This window comes from Monodelphis domestica, chromosome 3 (genome assembly GCF_027887165.1).
Source record: "Monodelphis domestica isolate mMonDom1 chromosome 3, mMonDom1.pri, whole genome shotgun sequence".
Lineage (NCBI taxonomy): Eukaryota > Metazoa > Chordata > Mammalia > Didelphimorphia > Didelphidae > Monodelphis > Monodelphis domestica.
This window is the reverse complement of record NC_077229.1, coordinates 381,216,255-381,236,474: the sequence shown is the minus strand read 5'-3', so window position 1 is coordinate 381,236,474 and position 20,220 is coordinate 381,216,255. Positions and strand designations below refer to the sequence as shown.

The following is a 20,220-nucleotide window of genomic DNA, read 5'->3' as shown; positions in this document are numbered from 1 at the left end:
AAAATCCATAATATATATGGAGAAAAAAATAAAGCAGTTGTGGTTAATTCTGTATCAGTAGTTAACTGCTGTTACTCATGCACAACAGTAGACATAAAAACCTACTGATTCTATGAAAACATAATTGCAAAATGCTTGTCATTGTTAGAGGAGACTATTGTATTGATCTTTTCAGGCATAAAATTAGACAATTAATCTTGAGTTGTTATAATACCTATTAGTCACCTGTAAATTAAACCAAGGAATAAAAAAATGTGAAAATAATTGTGGCTTAATGGATGCTTCTATCACTTCCATTCATGAATGAAAATATCAGTTTATAAGGTGCTACTCTTAATAAATGTTTGTTAAATTGAGGGTTCAGTAGAACATATATACTATGAGAAAAAAGGAAGAAAATGAAATCAGTCAAGAAGATGGTTACTAAGCTTGTCAACTTTAAAATGTTCATTTCTTCTGTCCATTCATCTGTAATTACTGTTCTCATTAGTATATATGATGGCTCCCACCCATGAGTTTTAATATTATCAATATCAATAACTGGGAGACTCAAAAACATATTGTAAGAAATGTGATTTAAAATCAATTTTGTGACTTTTATCACACTGTAAAGAAAATTACCTTGGGCATGCTTGCTTTCAGGACATAATTATCCATTTATATGAATCTATGATTTCACTCAAGTGGGTAAACTCTTTGGCATAGAGAGTACCTCTATAAATGCAAACTGATAACTCTGTTTTGATAATTAACTTTTTGAAAGTCATTTGGAACACTAAGAGCAACGGTGACTTTCTTGTTGTGATAGGCAAGTCTCAAATATAAATTATTCTAATTCAAAGATAATTCTTCTATCTAATTTGATCCACTAAAATTTGCTAGCTCTAATATATGTTAGGAACTCATACATATATGTATGTATGTAGACACTAAGCATACATACATACATATATGTATGTCTGTAGACATCAAAATAGATGTCTACAGAAAGGCAATTATTACATAGTAGATGGAGAGTTAAGGTCAGATACAGCAACACCTTGTTTCATATCCCCCTTTTTACAGATTACACATTGAAATAATTTTTAATAATCATTTTCTAATATTTTGTAATCCATGTTCTCTCTCTTTTCTCCATTCCTCCCCTTCCTCAAGATGGCAGGTAATATGATATATGTTGTATGTGTGTTATCATGCAATGTATATTTCCATGTCTGCCAGGCTGTGAAAGAAGGTATGTTTTACATATGATTTTCACTGGTTTATGTTGGTATGTGGTTTGATGTTTTGGTTTTAAAGGATTATTCTTTTATAAAAATGAATAATATGGGAATGGGTTCAAGTGATAATATATATGTATGTATAACCTAGTGGAATTACTTGTCTATTCTGGGAAATGGGGAGGGATGAGAGGAGGGAGAAAACACGAATTATGTAATCATGGAAAACATTTTAAAAATTACATTTTAATAGGAAAAAGACAGTATGTTTTACTTACATTAGAGAAAAATTCATGGAGGAAATAAAGTGAAGAATGTTATGGTTTAATCTGCATTTGGTCTCCATTAGTTCCTTCTTTGGCATGTGAACCCGTGAGATTTAATCCTTCCATTGTTGATAATATTTAATTTATTCACAATTGGTCATCATACACTATATTTGTGGCACTATTTTGTGTAATCTAATCAAATCACATAACCTTTATGTGCTCTGCACAACTCACTAAGACTATAAGTTGCACATAAGAAGCCAACATGATTGAAGGTGTTTTATCATCTAGATATTCTCCATATCAATGAAGTCTTAGTTCCTATTCTCACCTGTTTCTGCATTTATTGCTGATATCTTCTTATACACCCATATATATGAATATATATGTATATATATATATATATATGTCCAACAAACATTAATTAAGCAACTTTTATGTACATTGTTCTATGAAGGAGAGACCGAAAGAAAAAAAGATATTTTCTACACTCAGGATAAATTAAACTATCATAGTAATGAGGGGCAGAGGTTTTACAACATATACACAAATAAGAAAAAACAAAGTATATTTGAAATAATACAAAGCAACTTTATGAAATAGAAAAAGAATGCTAGCATAGCCTTACTGCCCAGGTTCCTCATGCTCTGGAATCACATGGACCACACCCACTCTTTGTAATACTTCCAAATCATGACTCTTTGGCTCATTTTTTTTGGCTCCAAATAGAATTTACTCTGATAAAATCTCATAATTATACCTCATGCCAAGATCTCCACAAGCAAGAGTAATAAGGTCCCTATTTCTCACATAAGCACTCAAGGGAACAATTACCTATATTGGGCATAGGACAAGTTTCATTATATTGCACATAAAAGGTAGAAATACAAAGTTTTCTTAAGAGCACAATAAACATGGAAGAAAAATATAAAAGAACTCTCAGTAGTATATGAATAATCAATGCAATTTTCCTGCCCCTCAAGTAATTATATTTTCCACAGGATCCCATGGGTTTTGCTATTAATTGTCTTAGATCATAAATAAGTAATTTGCTGATGAATTTGGCAATAATCACAGAATTGCAGTGTTAAAGTTGGAAGAGGCCTTAAAGATCATTTTGTCCAACCCATTTATTGACCAGATGATGAAACTGAGATCCAGAGATGGGAATTAACTGCTATGTTATCTAATAAGGCAAGAGTAGCAACTGATAAGTTGAATGCTTCTCATATCAGTGGTTTCCCCATTTAAAAATATTGTTTCCATGTGACAAGGTAAGTAATATATATATATATATATATATATATATATCTGACACGTGCTGTCTCTTTCCTTATGCTCTTGGGAATGTTTGTTTCAGAAACTAAAGGGCCTTTGGAGTTTTCACGAAAGAGGCTTTAAGACAATGATAGGAAATACACTGAAAAATTTTTCAATTAATTTTTTAAATGTTGCAACTCTATTTTAGTACCTCAAAATATTTAGTAAGCCTATAAATGATTTAACTAGGATAGCATTCTATTTATTCAGAGCCTACTGTGTGCTAGAAAGTGAGAGGAAGATGATATAATTAGCTAGCATTTATGCTGTAGAGATATTGACTTTGCATTGAAGGGAAAATAGAAATATATGTTAATTTTAAAAATCCAGTCTTCCCAACATGTTTCATGAAAATCAATGAAACAAATATTTCTTTAATAGCTCCTATTCACATATCACCATGAAGGACACTATGAGGCATAAAAATAGAAAAAAAAAAGTCATAGTCTCTATTTTCAAAGAGCTTATAGCATTAATGGGAAGTGTGCAGATGGAAAATTTGCAACATCTGAGCTACATTCTGTGAATTTTAGTTTTACTCCACCCTGCTTAGTCTTTAGAATTCTAGCAACCAGAAATGCATGCAGCCCCACTTAAGGATTAAGTGTCAGGGAGGAAGGCCTATGACCAGCATGTGTTAGCAAGTGACAAATCAGAAACAACTGACTGACCCCCTGGGCTGTCCTAAGTCAAGCTTAATCCACCATTGGTACATGTGAGACATTGGAAATTATGTGAAAAACTGCCTATATATTTCATGTCACTTCCTGTTATCACTCACTTGGTGACATTGGGAGCTCTTGGTGGCATTTTGGTGTGTTTGTGGCATTTGTCTCCATAGCATGGTTTAGGTGAGGCATCTTCCCTGAGAGACCTTGGTGAGTAGTAATGCTGATTCCTCCTTTCCTTGACCTCCTGAAAAGCACTATCATCCTAGGAAGCCTCTCATTTTGGAGGAGGCCATGTAGCTGGAAGCCGAGCTAGATTTAATATTCTGAGAAGGTCCCTTGGCTGAGGCCTCTGAACTTCCCTTGGCTTAGGCTAGGTCAGAGAATCTTATGCCCTTTCCTCTTTTTCTTCTTAATTTCTTCCTAGTATTGTAATTAAACCACCATAAAAATCCCAAACTGACTTGATTATTTAATTGGGATTGAACTTAAATTCCTGGCAACCACTAATATAATATATTTAGTCAACAACCCTAATTTTACCCCTTACAATTCCTAGCATCCTTTTAAGTTATGTCCTCATTTTACGTAAGGATGCTTAGGAAATAAATTTGGCTGAGACCCACACTGTGACACTCTTTTTTCAGAGCTTGTACTTTTGGTAAAGTGCTGCAGGCATGAGCCTCTGTCTCTCTTTGCTCTGCTCACTTGACTGAAAGAACCTTTTTTTTTCTTTCTCCTCTTTTTAATTGTTATTAAAAAATCCTACAGAAGTTAATCAAACAGTACAATATATAGCTATATGTTGCTACATTATATGGCCAAACAATTACAATGTACTAGAATAGATTATATTGTGTCAAAACTTAAAGGGTGGAAGAGTCCTCAAAAGAAGGCAGTTTGGTTTTGTTTCAATCACAACATTACAATCTATATATCAATAATCTATATATCGATAATATAAAATATCAATAATAACAGTCAATAAACATTTATTAAGTGCCTATTTTGTGCCAGGCACAGTGTTAAGCAGTGGGGATACAAATAAGGACAATGGTAATAATAATAATAGCCAGTCCTGCCCTGTGGGAAGTTATGATCTAATGAGGGAAGACAAAACACAAATGGAAACCAAAAAAAGAAGAGGATCTCTGGGGAAAGGTGTCTGACACAGGGAAATGGTGTAGAATTAAGTCAGAAGAATCCCATCACAGGTCAGCCAGATGAAAGTTGAGATGTCTGAGCTATTGTCCCACTTTAAATAGAGCTTTAGAGTTCATTGCCCCAACTTCCTATCAGAGAGGTAATAGGATAGTAATAAGACTTATGAGCAGATGAGATGCTTTAGGTTGATGAAGTTATCCAGAGAATTTGAGGAATGGAAATGTTCTAGATGAATTAAGCTAATTGCTTAAGGCCACAAATTACTTAGTGGCATAGAGGAAACTAGGAGTCAGATCATTTCTCTCTCAGTCTACTGACTTAGTTCTTTTTTTCTTCATATGAATGTTAAAGGGGATCACATCTGGATTATCAGCTTCATTTATTCTCATTAATTTCCACTGTTTGAAAGAGTCATCATCTACCTCAGGTGTGTAAAATATATGCTTGCTGGCTGTACATATTTGGGAGGAGCCCGAGTAGATTAAAATATAATTGAGAAAAAAGAAAATCAATAAAATATAATATAACTAAGAGAAAATTATATGTTTTTTAAAATTAATATTGGCTTGCAAGGATCCTTGTATTTGGTTTAGTGGCCCCTAGTTTTATTTGAGTTTTGACACAATTGCTTTACATGTCACTCAGATCGGTGTTTGCATGGCTGGAAATGACTTCATTAATTTGAAGAATATTAAATGAAATCTACATGATAGGCTCTTATTGTTGGAAGTGGTGGTGGTGGTTTTGGTAGGAGCCCTTTATTTCAGAAGATGAATAATGCCATCTCTGATAGGCAAATGAAACTTGGCTACACAATACAGAAAATCATTTTCTGAGAGTATTTTTACTCTTGGTTCTCTAAGAAGTCAATCTATTGTAACAAATGAAATTTGATATCAACATCAGTATATCCAAACCTCATTTAAACTGATGTGAGAGGGAAGATTCCCTTTTTTTGTTTCATATTTCAGGAAAATTCTTATGTTCTTGCTAAATTTCTCTGTAGATTGATAATAGATCTCTATTGAGTCTGACTTATCCCTGGTCTCACCTCAATCCTGAAGTTCACACTTCTAATTAGCTCTTCTCAGGTTGGAAGTCTCAAATTCCAAACCATTCTCTTCTTTTTATCTTTTGGCTATTTTATTATTCAGCTCCATTCTGTTTGTTATCTGGACCTCAAATTCTTTCTCATTTGTTTGCAGAGGCAGGCAATCTCTATTCGATCATAAATGGATATGCAGTAAACCTTATCAACAGAATACAAATAAATCTAATGTGATTCTTTTGTACAGACAAACAAAATGCACATTTTGTTATGTGTATATGTGTATATTTTACACACACACACACATATCTTAGAAAGAATTCAGTAGGAATCTTAGAAAGAGTTGAATTGAATTTTTGATAATTGGTTGAATCCCTAGTTGTAACATTTAATATGTATGAACCATAAGCAAGTCATTTAACTTTCCTAAGCCTCAGTTTTTTTCACTGATAAATTACAACAATAATATTTCCCTAGTCTTTTCTAGAGAGTTGATGTGAGGAAAATTTTACAATGCTAGTTCTTATACTAGGCATTCTCATCATACAATTCCTTTAAAATCAATTGAATTTCAAATGATTAGATTTATAAAATTTAATTTTCCACATAGAATTTAAAGAATACATTTATAAAGCTAGAAAGATTTTCTTGCTCTGAGAAAAAATTCTGGGGAAAATTTTGCCTTCCTAAATAAAGAAATGAAGTATGATATGCCACTAATATATTGTGTGAATCATGAACAAATAAGTACATACAAGTTGGTAGAATATTATGCCTTTATTGATTTCATTATTTTCATCCAAGAACTTGGGAATCACTTTTAAGTCAATTTTAATTTATTGAAAGGACAAATGGATGATTTCACATATTTCTTGGGAAGGTTACATAGAAAGCAAAGATTACATACATCTGGTTTCAGAAATTAGAAGAACTTGTAAGATGACTTCAGGGATTCCAAGTTGTTAATTGGTTTTCTTTCAGTAATGGCACAAAGTCATCCTTTTTTCAATAGTTGTCATGTGGAGGCTGTGATCTCTTTCTCACATTTGTTAGAGAGCTCCAGAGGGCAGCTCTGGAGCCATGCATTGCTTTGCCAATTTGTGATTGTCAATAAGTTGTGTCTATTGCAAAATCTCCATCAAATATTCTTTGAGAATCTAATACAGGGTGTCCCAAAAGCCTCAGTGCAATTTTAAGTTATAAAATCTTAATACTGCTCTAAGACTTTTGGGACACCCTGTACTACCATGACGTCTAAAGAATGTAAAATTCTGTGTTTTGCAGAAAGAGAAAACTGGAACTGGATTCAGAAGACCTGGGTTCGAAGTCTGGCTCATTGGTTGTGTGATGTTTGTCAAACCACAACGTGTAGATAGGCTGTAGGTTCCTCATCTGTTGAATGTGAATAATATTTTTACTAACTACTTAACAAAATCATTGTGTGGAAAAACAACTTTATAAGCCTTACAGTGCTTTTCCCTAATTATCTCTAAAATAGATTATTAACTCTAATTTTGACTTTTTGAAAATCTTTTACTACTTGTCCCCAACCTTCCTTTTAACCAATTACATTTTACTCACCTTCTTGTTTATAGTCCCTAAGGACCATCTTGCTGGTCTTCTGTGACACTCTATCTTCTATCTCCACACCTTTTCATTGGGTGTTCTCCATACCTGGAATGAACTCCATCTCCATCTCTACCTCACAGAATTCCTTTATTTCATTTCAAAGCACACTGCTTGAATATTGCCTTCTACTTGAAGCTTTCCCTAATTTTTCCTGCCCTCCTCCATCAAAGCCTAACTTATCTTTATTTTTACACATTTTACATATGCTTATTTACATATATACGTCTCCTCTCTGAAAATGAGATTTCACTTCACTTTTATCTTTGTTCCCTGCAAATTTCTCTCAGGATCTATCCAAACTGGAAAGACTTTTAATATGAACCTTTTAATAAACCATGTCTTCTGAGCACCATCCTACCTTTTTCTGGAGAGGCTCATCAAGAGAAGGCTACCTTTGATCTGATACGTAATGCCTTTTCACCACTGAAACTTTCAAGATGTCCCCAACATGGACTGTCACAAATATTCCCAAATTTAATCACTCATCAAGTTGAATATCCTCTTAAGTCACTTCTTACTCCACCTCCCCAAATGAGGCACACTTTGTATTGCTTTCGAATTTGGAAACAAGTGGGCACTTAGAAATATGTCAATTTGATATAACACTTGGCAGAATTTGATAATGCAGTTCCTAGAATACTTTTTTGATTCTAGTGGGATTGAAACAGGAATCAAGCACACTCCACTACTAATTGGCCAGAGACAATCTGGGGGTTGTCTTAATTATTCATCACCTTTATACTTTCTAGATGAATAATTGGAAAAACGTTTGGTAACTCATATCTGAATGTCCAATATATATATATATATAAATCTTATTTGGACACAAGTCCTCACTGGCAATCATTTGGGATTGAGGAAGAGAGAGAGCAGTGCAATTAGGTTCAACTACTCTCTGATGCAATGGCTCTGTGACCCTAGACAAGTCATTTAACTTTTCATTGAAAAACTCTCTAAGACTATAAATTATGAAGAAGACACAGATCTGCCTTGCTTAGAAGTAGGTCTTCCAAGAGCTCCCAATATAGAAGAAATCAAAGGAACTCTGGTTATATGTGTGTATGGGTGCACCCCTTATGTATTCTGTAATTTCATTTATATGTGTATATGTATGTATGCATATATGTATATATACACACACATACATATATATGCATATCGATGAACTTGGAATTAGGAAAACTTGAGATCAAATCCTTTCCTAGACACTTCCTAAACATTTGACCCTAGACCAATCTCTTCACCTCTCTTTCAGACTCAGTTTCTTCAACTGTAAAATGGTTTTAAAATAGTGTCCAGTTCACAGAATTGTTGTGAGGATCAAAAGAGATTACATATGAAAAGTCCTTTGCACACCTTAAAGCATTAAATAAATGCTAGTTATCTTTATTATTGCATCATCATTATTATTTTATTATTATGATTTTAATTATTTTTCTGAAACTATGCTGTTCATCAATTTCTTATTTCATAATAATAATTTATCACAACCACATACCACACCATGTTCAGCCATTCCCCAATTGGTGGACATCCATTCTATTTCTAATTCTTTGTCATCAAAAAGGGAACTTTTTTAATATGTAGGTCCTTTTCTATTTCTTTGATCTCTTTGGAATATAGACCTAGTAGTAAAATTGTTGGGTCACAGGTTAGGCACAGCTTTATAACCCTTTTGGCCTAATCCAGAAACCTCTTTGGGAAACATCATTATTCTGAAAGATGGAAATATACATCGTACTCATATGTCATCAATACTCTCTGCCTTCTGATTTGAGGACAGAGTCATGTGCTTCAAAACTTCCATTTGGGATGGATATGCTACTTTTGGATTTCTCTGACTTCACTATATCCCACATCTTGGTAACTTGCTGACAACTACCTGCCTTCCCTTTCTTCTATTACTTTTTTGCTTTCTTTTGTATATTCCTCTTTTTGTTTGCTTGTAAAGTCTTTATAGTCAGAGACTGTCTTTCTTTTTATTTGTATCCTCATACCTAGCATTGTTCCTGGTACATAATGGGTGATCAATACAATTTGATTGACTCGATGATTTTTTCTCTGATCAAAAAGATCCAGTGATAATCCCCTATTACTTCTAAGGCAAAGTGCAACTCTTCTAGTGGATATTTAAACAGTTCCATATTTCTAGCACATCACTCTAGCATTATGGAAAACATTTCACATACACTGGACTGTTTGCAGTTCCTTATATATTTCATCTCTAGTCTCTGTATTTTGACATTAATTGTCTCCTGTGCCCTCTCTCCACACCTCTGCCTTGTAGAATCTTTAGGTTCCTTCAGAGCTTAGCCCAAGTGTTACTTTCTACAGGCAATTTTCCTTATTTCCTACATCAGTCAGTGCCCCACTATCCTGAAATACTCATGTTGAATATATATATATTTTTCACATTTACTTATTTATGCTGCTTTTAAGCCCTCCATTATCCCCTTTGGAAGTAGGAAATATTGCATTTTGTCCCTGTATCCTTGTCACCTATTGAAGTGCTGACACATAGCAAGCCCTTAACAAATGTCTATTGAATGAATGAATATCACAAAAGCCAATATCTAATTTAGGTAAATAATATTTAAACTTTGAATATTTGAACAAAATTCCCAGTTTTAAAGTATTTTTTATTTATTTCATACTTTCTTCAGTTAGACATTTGAAAACTCAATCTCATGTTTGATAACTTTTAATCCCAACTAAGGCAATAAGCCTTAACTATTTAACATGATTTCTTACTGCCTCTCTTTCTTAGTGGATATGGTAATGTTGAATCTGATGATCACTTAAGTCTCTAAGCTTGTTTGGATCTGACATAGACCTTCATGTTGTGACACTCCCACTGAATCAAAATTATGGAATATTTACTCCTTAATGTAGATAAATACTTAAGCAAACTCCAACACACAGAAGCCTGATAATAATGAACAATTTATTCCTGATATACTAGAATATTAAAGTCTAAAAACCATGCTTTTTCCTTTTTGCCTAGATTTGGAAAATTTGTGATTGTATAAAATCCATTACAAAACCACAACTACAAGTCCAGTAAAATATCCAGTCTCTTTATATCCATCAAGTTTAAGCCAATGACAACAAAATTTACTGCATATTCTGCATTACCTTTTTAATAATCCATGTTGTTAAACTCTTTGATATACATGAGAGATATTTACTGAATATCATAAAAGCCAATATCTAATTTACAGTTGGGAAAACATAAAGAAAAAGAAAGTTCTCTTTAATTTGTTTTTCTTTATGTAGGTTCCAGACATGGATATCCACCAATGGGAGAGAGTTCTACACCAACAGGTTTTGGGCTCAAATTACTTGCCTTCTAGGAACTTATTTGCAGTCTCCTAGAGGAGATATGGAGGTATCTAGATGGTACAATGGTACACTGCTGAACCTGCAGTCAGGAAAACTTATATTCCTGAGTTTAAATTTGGCCTTAGACACTTACTTAGCTGATTGTGGACAAGTCACTTAACCTTGCTTATTTCAGTTTTCCCAACTGTAAATAAGCAGAAGGAGGAAATGGCAAACCATTCCAGTATCTCTGCTAAAAAGATCCCACATGGAATCAGCAAGAGTTGGACATGACTGGAAAATGCTTGAACAACAGAAGTTATGGGTCAGGCAAGCATATAACTGCTTTACAATTTAGCATGTGAAATTTGCCATAAGAAATGAATGAACAATCTAATATAGTAGGTAAAGGAAAAATGGATCCCTATGGCTAAGAGAGAATTTATTTCAGGTGAAATGAATGACATTAAAAAAAGCTGACAGATGGGAAAGAGCTAAGTATGTTTTGGGTCAACAAACAATAATAATAATATTTATATAGAGCCTACTATAAGTCTTGCACTGTTAAACACTTTATAACCATTTTCTCATGTGATGCTCATAGCAACCTTGGATGATAGATACTGTAATTATCCATATTTTACAGTTGAGCAAACTGAGGAAAACAGAGGGTAAGTAACTTATATAGGGTCACACAGTGAGTAAATGTTTGAAGAAAAAGTTGAACTCAGATCTCCCTGACTTCAAGCCCACCTAGCTTTCTAGTTATTGCCCTTTCAGCTGCTTCATGAGTAGCTCAACATTTAGTTTAGTGGTAGCATGGGATTAGCCTAGCTGGAATTTTAGATAGATAAAACCCTTACAGAACTTAATACATGTTTGGGATTTCATGAATATAGTTTGGAATTACTTAGAGAATTACAGACTCTTAATTGGAAGAGACCACAAGGATCCTTTAGTCCAACCTATATTTAAAGAATCATTCTTTTTCCAAACTGTTGACAAGGTGATAACCTGATTTTTATAAAAATTTCTAATGATAGGTAACCTCTTTATGATTTGACTTTTGGATAGTTCCAAATATTAAGAAATTTTCCCTCATATCAAGTCCAGATCTCACTTTACACCTTTTTTTGCCTTTTATTTCTAGTTCTGCCTGCTGGGATTTAATCCATCTCCTGAATGACAACTTTTTACATGTTGATAGAAAACCATTATGGCTCTCCAAATCCCATGTCTTCTCTTCTTCTTGCTAATTGTCTCCCCGTCCCCAATTATTGTGATAGAAAAAGATGAAAAAGGCCCTGGCAAAGTACAATTGACAGAATTTAGCTATTTGTTGACACAGAGAGTGGGGGGTGGGAATTATAGGTGACTGAAGTTAAAGCCTCTTTTCTATAAAGAAAATTCAAAAAAGAAATAGGTTTATACTTTAAAAGGTTTTTCTATTCTGAATCATATGTTTAAGAATGACTTAAATAATTATTTTTGAGAATGAATAAGATGAGCAGATAGGTAACCATCCTTACTTTGTCCCACCCACATATGCTACAGAATTATCTTGGAATGTCAGAATGATGAATTGTATCTGAAAGCAAGATAATTATTTTCCTACTTTCTATATTGAATTATATCAAATTTTCATACATTAAAGGTATTTCTAAATGAAGGGTACCTGGAGTGAGACTCACTAGCAAACAATGACTCAGAATAATTTCCTAAAATTTAGAAAGACAGTTTTTATCTTGCTGACTTTAAAACCTACTTATCTCACTTTTGTGTCAAGTTTAAAAAAGAATTAGTAAAATAAAATATTTTTTCGTATGAGTCAAGAAGCACTTATTGAGTGCCTATTATGTTTTAGGCATGTTATAAGACTTGTAGACTCTGCTCTAAAAAAAGAATTGCTGCTCTCAATGTACTCAGTCTAATGGAAGAGAAAACTATGGGGAAAAATGGAAGGTCAAACAACTTCATCCATAAAAGATATTTACAGCATAAAATGGAGATAACAGAAGTTCTTAGAATTAAGGGGATCAGGAGTGACTTATTATAGAAGTTAGGATTTTATCTGGTCCCAGGGGTTATCAGTATTCTCATCTCCATTTATCTTTATTCCCTTTCAATCACTCATAAGCAGAAGTAATTTAATCTTCCACAGTTCTAGTCTCTCTCTGATCCATGACATCTAAAAGGATGACTCTGATTAAATAAATGAAATTTAATGATTGCCTTAATTTCCTGTTTATTAGAGGTGGTGTCTCTTTTTTTTGTCTTGGATACTGTTAATTATTTTTCTTTCTTTTTTTTAAATTAGATTGACCAGTACTTTGTCTATTTTATTTGTTTTTTTTAAAGTACCAGCTTCTAGCCTTTTTTTTTTATAAAATCAATAGCTCTTTGACTTTCTATTTTATTGATTTCTCCTTTAATTATTAGGATCTCTAATTTAGGTTTCATCTGAGAATTTTTAATTTGTTCAATTTCTAGTTTTTTAATTTGCATGCCCAATTCATTGACCTCTGCCCTCCCTAATTTGTTAGTACTGCTTTGGCTGCATCCCATAGATTTTGAAAGAATGTCTCATCATTATCATTTTCTTCAGTGAAATTATTACTTGTTTCTATGATTTGTTCTTTAACTGATTTTGGAGAATCATATTATCTAATTTTCAATTAATTTTTGATTTGTCTCTCTATGTAACCTTACTAATTATTATTTTTATTGCATTGTTATCTGAAAAGGTTGCATTTATTATTTCTTCTCTTTTGCACTTGTTTGCAATGTTTTTATGCCCTAATACATGGTCAATCTTTGTAAATGTACTATGTGCTGCTGAAAAGAAAGTGTATTCCTTTTTGTCCCTATTTATTTTTCTCCATATATCTACTAACTCTATTTTTTTAAAGATTTTATTCACACTTCTTACCCTTTCTTATTTTTTGGTTTGATTTACCTAGTTCTGATAGAGGAAGGTTCAGGTCTCCCACTACTATATTTTTCTATCTATTTCATCCTTGAACTCTACTAGTTTCTCCTTTAGAAATTTGGTTGCTATGCCATTTGGTGCATACATGTTGAATGCTGATATTTCTTCATTGTCTATACTGCCTTTTATCAGGATGTAATTACCTTCACTATCTCTTTTAACTAGATATATTTTTACTTAGGTTTTGTCAGATATCATGATAGTGACTCCTGCCTTCTTTTTCTCAGTTGATGCCCAATAGATTTTACTCTATTCGCTTACCTTTACCCTATGTGTGTCTAACTTCCTCATGGGTGCTTCTTATAGACAACATATGATAGGATTTTGGTTTCTAATCCTCTCTATTTTCTTGCATTTTATGGGTGAGTTCATTCCATTAACATTCAGAGAATAAATAAAATAAAAAATAAATAAATAAAAAGATGACACTGAATGACATTCTCCTTACAAACAAAAACATATATTCACTGCTTCTTCCTTTCCTACTGAGTAAACAAGTATTTATTAACTTTGTAGTATATGTGAGATGAGAGGCAGAATGGTATAGTGGATAGAGAAGGGCTCAAAACCAGGAAGATCTAAGCTGAGGTCCTGCCTATGACACATATTGACTGTATGTATAGGGTTCAATGTTGCATAACAGGAACAAAACACTCTTCCTGGTATCAGGAAGACTCTAGTAAAAATCTTGCCCGAGATGCTCACTAGTTGTGTAGTTGTGTGACCCTGGGCCATCATTTACTTTTATTCAGTTTACATATCTGTAAAATAGGGACAACAATACCACCTATCTCTCAACGTTGTTCAAGATAAAATATTTAGAAAGTGGTTTGCAAACCTTAAAGTGCCTTACATTGTTATTTATCTTGATACCCTAGGCATTAATTTCACAGTCCTCTAGGGCAGGTGTCCACATACTTTTTACACAGGGGGTCAGTTCATTGTCCCTCAGACCATTGGAGGGATAGACTATAAAAAAAGCTATGAATAAATCTGAATACCACTGTCTGGGATAGTGGAGGCTGTAGCACTGGCTGTGATGGACCTGTTACACCTTGCACAGGCCCATCACTGCCACCACTATACTGGGTAGCAGTATACACAGTGCAAAATCCCTTCCCCCAGATCGCCACTCACCATTGTAAACCTCAAAATTTCTTAGACTTATAAAAGTTGGAAATTTCACCATTGGGAAATTTCATACTTGAAAAATTTCCTATTGATAGTGGGTCTTGACTATTGGAATGTGAACCCCATTGGCATGGGAGGTTCCTTCTCCTCCCTTCTTAAGATTACTTTAGGACAGAAACCTTTTGCTGAACAATGGAAAGGACTTTGACCTAAGCTTAAGCATAGAACAGGAATTTCTTTGAGTCATGATTGATTTTAGAATTGATAAAATGGAGATACTTGGAATCAATCTCCACCCTATTCAGTCCTAACAGGATTGAGTAAGGGCTGCAGCCTAGATCAAAATTTAATTATTCCAATCTCTACCCTACTCAGGTTAACAGGATTTAGGAAGGGCTGTACCAAAGGATCAAAGATTTAATTATTTGAAAATATGAACTTCAACAGACATGTGCAAAGCCAGAGACCTCTGGGCAGTCCTGGGTTAAGCTAGAGCCTCCATTGGCACAGGGAAATTGATGGACAGGTGATTGGTAGATGTGAGGACTGAGGGGAGGGAACTTGGATGGTTTCCTTAAGGATAGGGGGGTCTGAAGGCTTGAGGTGGTGGTTGAGGAGTTGGTCTGAGTGGTTGGTGTGTGCTCTGAGAAGCTTGCTCTGAAGGAAGCTGAAGGTGGGGGCTCTGAGACTGTTTCTCCATTTTGGTCACGTGAGTAATAGGGACTGATCTCTTTTCTTTGCCCCAGCTATCTAAGGGCTTGGGTCTTTTGGCCCAGCCTAAACAGAAGGGGTATTTAAGCCCTATTCCCTTCTCTCCCTTTTTCTCTCTCTCTATCTCTAATTCCTTTCTTCCTCCTATTGTAATTAAACTCCATACAAGATTGACTGCTGACTTGAGTTTTCATTTAGGAATTACATAGCTGAATTCCTTGGCGACCTTAAATTAATATATATCAGTCTTTTAAAGTGATTTCCTTGTCACACCATGCTGATGTCTTCCATTGTGCAGCCACATAATTCTTTGTGTGGTGCCTCATTCTCTCTCAGAAAAAGGCACCACACAAAGGATTATGTCACAAGCAGTATTGTACTTGAGCAATGCCATACTTTGTGGCACCGTCACATACAGTACTCCTCTCACTGACCACCAATGAAAAAGGTGCCCCTTCCAGAAGTACAGTGGGGGCCAGATAAATGGCCTCAAGGGGCCATATGTGGCCCTTGGCCATACTTTGGGGACCCCTGCCCTAGGGGATTCTCTGATGCTATAAGTTAAAGAGAAGTTGCCAATATTTATTAATAGAGGATGTTTCCCCATCATGGGTTCCTTCTACTAAGGAAATCACAGGTTCACATCCCATCTTTATCCCTATATGCCAGGCAATATTTAAGACAGAAATTCAAACTGATGGTCAGGCACTCAAGGATTTCCATTCTCTGAAACCAAACATACTATTTCAAGATTTAGCTTTCTCTATGAGATTCATCATTTTTCCAAACCTTTCCACTTCAGAACTGGGGTAAGATGTCTACCTCTAAGAACTTTAATTTGAATCTCCCTTATTTATTTTTGTCATTTCCTCACACCTTCTGGTTCTGCTTTTCATCCTCATTATGATCTCTCTTCCCTTGAACATTCCTTTTTGCCCTCAGATTATATATATATATATATATATATATATATATATATATATATATATATATATATATATATATATATATATATATATATATATATATATATATATATATATATATATATATGTACTCTAGTTTTGGTTTAATTTTCTAGCTATCTAAATTGAATTCCATAGTCAAACATTTCATACTATCTTCTCTAAAGTCCTTGAACAGTGACTGTGAACCTTTTAGACACTGAATGCCCAAACTGCAACCCTCACTCTGTATATGAGTTCTCTGCCTTACCCCAGACAGGGGAGGGGGGAAGCACCCCCATTGGACTGCTGGGCAGAGATGTGGGTGATGGCGGATATATCCTAAGGTATGTGTGGAGAGGGGGAGGGGAATAGCCCCCTCCAGCATGCTCCAGCACATGTGGTATAGATTCACCTAGATAGCACTAGAACCTCTTTTTTGCTTGGATTCTCTATTTCATGAAATTCCAGCCTTTGGTAACTGCCGTGGTCTTCTGCTGCTGCTCCTGCTTCCAGGAAACTGGGTACTACTAGAGGAAAATCATAAAGACTTGCTGACTCAGGCCACAAAATATGTATGTTAACTAAGGGACTGAGAGATATCTCATTGCTGCTAAGCAATTTTTTTAATTCATCTCTTGTCAAATCCCTTTTGTACCCTTTACAGCAGCTGTTCCAAACAATTTTCATATTGCTCAGTCCCCTAATCCCAATCCTGCCTCTCAGTCTTAGTAGATGTCCTAAAATACTACTACATTTGTCAATTTGAAACTATCCATAGGAAATGTCTTCCCATTTTATTTTCTTGATATGTTTGCCATCCAGCACACATTGTCAAACAGCAATGACATTCTCCCAGACACAGAAAACATCCTCAAAAGAAAATATCCTGTTTTTTTTTCTAAAACAGTTAACAAAAATCACATAAAGGGAAGATGGCAATTAATAGGAAGCATCTGTTCCCAGTTTTGTGGTGTATCATTTGTTAACAGAAAAGAAGAGGAGGAAAAATGGAAAAATTCTCTCCTTTTCACTTCAAAGTGTTTTGTATTTTCAGTCATTAGCCCCTTTACTAAATGTCTTTTTCAGAGAAAAACTGCCCATTTTTCTTTCTTAAATTCACCTTTTGATTCCCTGATTTCAGTCTCTCTCAACTCATACAAGATTGTGTTCCACCAAAGAATCAGTTTGCTTTTATCTTTAGATTCTTATGCTTTACCAGGACCTCCTCTGTCCACAGACACACAGAATTCTATGCTTTTGGATCTTTTTCCTATTTCATGAGTCTCAATTTTAAAGAGAGAGTGCAATCTTATACATTTTTAAAAGAAAAATATTATTTGAATCCTTGTGTTTTGCTTTTGAAATTCCAGCCACTATGTCTTAAAAAATAAAATTAAAGCATTTTCCTTTCATCTAGATCTACTCCAAAATTACCAAAATTTTCCTCTTCCAATCACTATTAAATTTTTAAAAAATCAGTGATCAGCATCACCATTTTGTGAATGCAAACTCATGCCTAAATCCTTCATTACCTGATTTCCTTTCCCACTGCCTGACTAATACCAGTTAACATACAAATATTTTAATATATGAGGAATGAAAGACTTGTTTAAAATTATAAAATATTATATAATATGATTTAAGATATATTAGCTATTATACTCACATAACACATATATATGTATACTTTAATAATCTAATTACTCATAACTTGAAAACAAACCAAAATCCAAACCATTCTCTATTCCCTTCTTCACTTCATTAATATTTTCTGGGTCTCTAAAACATGTTTTAATTTATATTATTTTCTTTGTATGTATTATCTGTACCTTCTTTTTTCCCACTCACATCCCTTTGCCCAATAGAAGGCCATTCTCATAATAAATCTGGAGAGCCTGGCATTTTAGTATTTTGGACCTGACTGAGAAGGAATCTCTTATTTGATATCTTGAGTCTATCTTGTCTCTGTCAAGAGGCTGAAATAATTTTATATCATCAGTTTTTTTAAGCCACGTGTTACTTATTTCCTTGATGAACCTTCTGAAATCTTTATATTTGTTTTCCTTTATATTATTTTTGTGATTGTAAAATGTATATCCCCAGTTCTGCTTAACTAATCTGAATCAAATTTTATATAGTTCTTTATGTTTTTTGAATGTCATATCCATAATTTCTTAAAGAACAGTGCTATTCCATTATATATATATGCTCCACAATTTCATTAATCATTCCTCAATAACTGGACACTTGTTTTGTTTCCAGTTCTTTGCTACAATAAAAAGTGTTTCTATAAAACATTCTTGGGAGTATGGGAGTTTTCCTCTATAATTTGCCCCCATGTAGTATATGACTATCAGTGTATTACTGGATAAAACCATATGAACAGTAGATTGAATTTTGGAGTATATATCTAAATTGTTTATCAGAATCCCTGAAATAACTAAGTACTTAACCATTGCAATAGTTTGCTTATTCTCCCACATTAAATCTAATAATTGTGATTTTCCTCTGTTGTCTTCGTTGGCAACTTAATAATAGGTGTCAGAATATCAGAGTTCCTTGAATTTGCAGTTTTTTAATTTTAGTGATTTTAATCATTTCTTCATGTATCATATATTGTTTATTTGTTTGAGAACTGTGCAGGTATAACTTTTGACCAAATATCTGTTTTGGAATGGCTCTTATAAAAGTCTATGTGACAATGCATATGCACATTTACAAACAGATATTATATCACTCTATAATGGATATCATATCTATAAATATATCTGATAATAGAACTTTAGAGAAACTTACAATAATAGTTTTCCATTAACTCATTTAAATTCTGATTCTAATCACACTTATTTTGCTTGATGAAAGGTTTTATATAATAACATTGACATAATATTGAATCACTTCTATTATTTATTTATTTAGATTTTCTACTATCCAGAGCTGTAAAAAATATAGTCTTTCCTTTTTTTGGCATATATTTTTTAAATCATGTATCTATTTAGAGTTGATTATGTATATGTGAGTTTAAAACCAATTTCTCTCAGATTAATTTTTAATTTTCTCATCAGCCTCAACAAATAGGAGTTCCTTACTCTATCAGTGGACATCCTTGAATTAATGAAAATGATGCTACTGTGTTCAATTATTGCTGGATTTGTTTACTTAATCTTGTCTAGTGTCTAACTTCCATTTTTAGTGAAGAGATATATTTTTATTTATTACAAAATTTAACATAAAATGCTGGAAAACAATAGGATAAATATACTTTTCTTTAATATGTTAACAGGTATCTCTTGAAAACAATAAGCATTATGCATTACTGATATGTGTTTATATATGTTTATATATGCATTCTCCAGAAGACTTTCTTATATTATCAGGGATATAACAGAATTATCTTTTACCACTATTATTATTTTAAATGACTCTAGAATTGTTAGGTATCACAATAAGCATAGATAAATTAAATTATTCCTTTTTAAGAAATATGAATTTGTTTAGATGATATAAGACATTTAATTAAAAATCAATTTGAGCAATCAACAAATCCAGCCAATTAGTTAGATATTAAATAAACCCATAATAATCAATAACCTTTTCAATTTGTAACAAATATGAATAGGAGATAAAAAAGAAAACAGTTTGTTCAAAATAAATCTATCCTGCATAAACTATCTAGGAATCTATATAACAAAGTCTACTTGAGTCTTATGTGTAAGAAACAATTAAAAAACTTTAAATAAACAAAAGAAGACTAAAATTTCTTTAATGACTGAGCCATTTTATATAATTAAATTGCCAATATA

General features: G+C 33.4%; 1 protein-coding gene and 1 non-coding gene across 11 annotated transcripts in view; both read right to left on the bottom strand.

Annotated features, from left to right (window-relative positions):
* Positions 1-20,220, bottom strand: part of CTNND2 (catenin delta 2) — a 1,175,163-nt gene that overhangs the window by 844,681 nt on the left and 310,262 nt on the right. The window lies entirely within an intron of this gene.
* On the bottom strand, positions 6,861-6,919 carry MIR7262E (microRNA mir-7262e). The gene has a single exon (NR_162879.1). It is a non-coding gene; the product is annotated as a microRNA mir-7262e (primary transcript).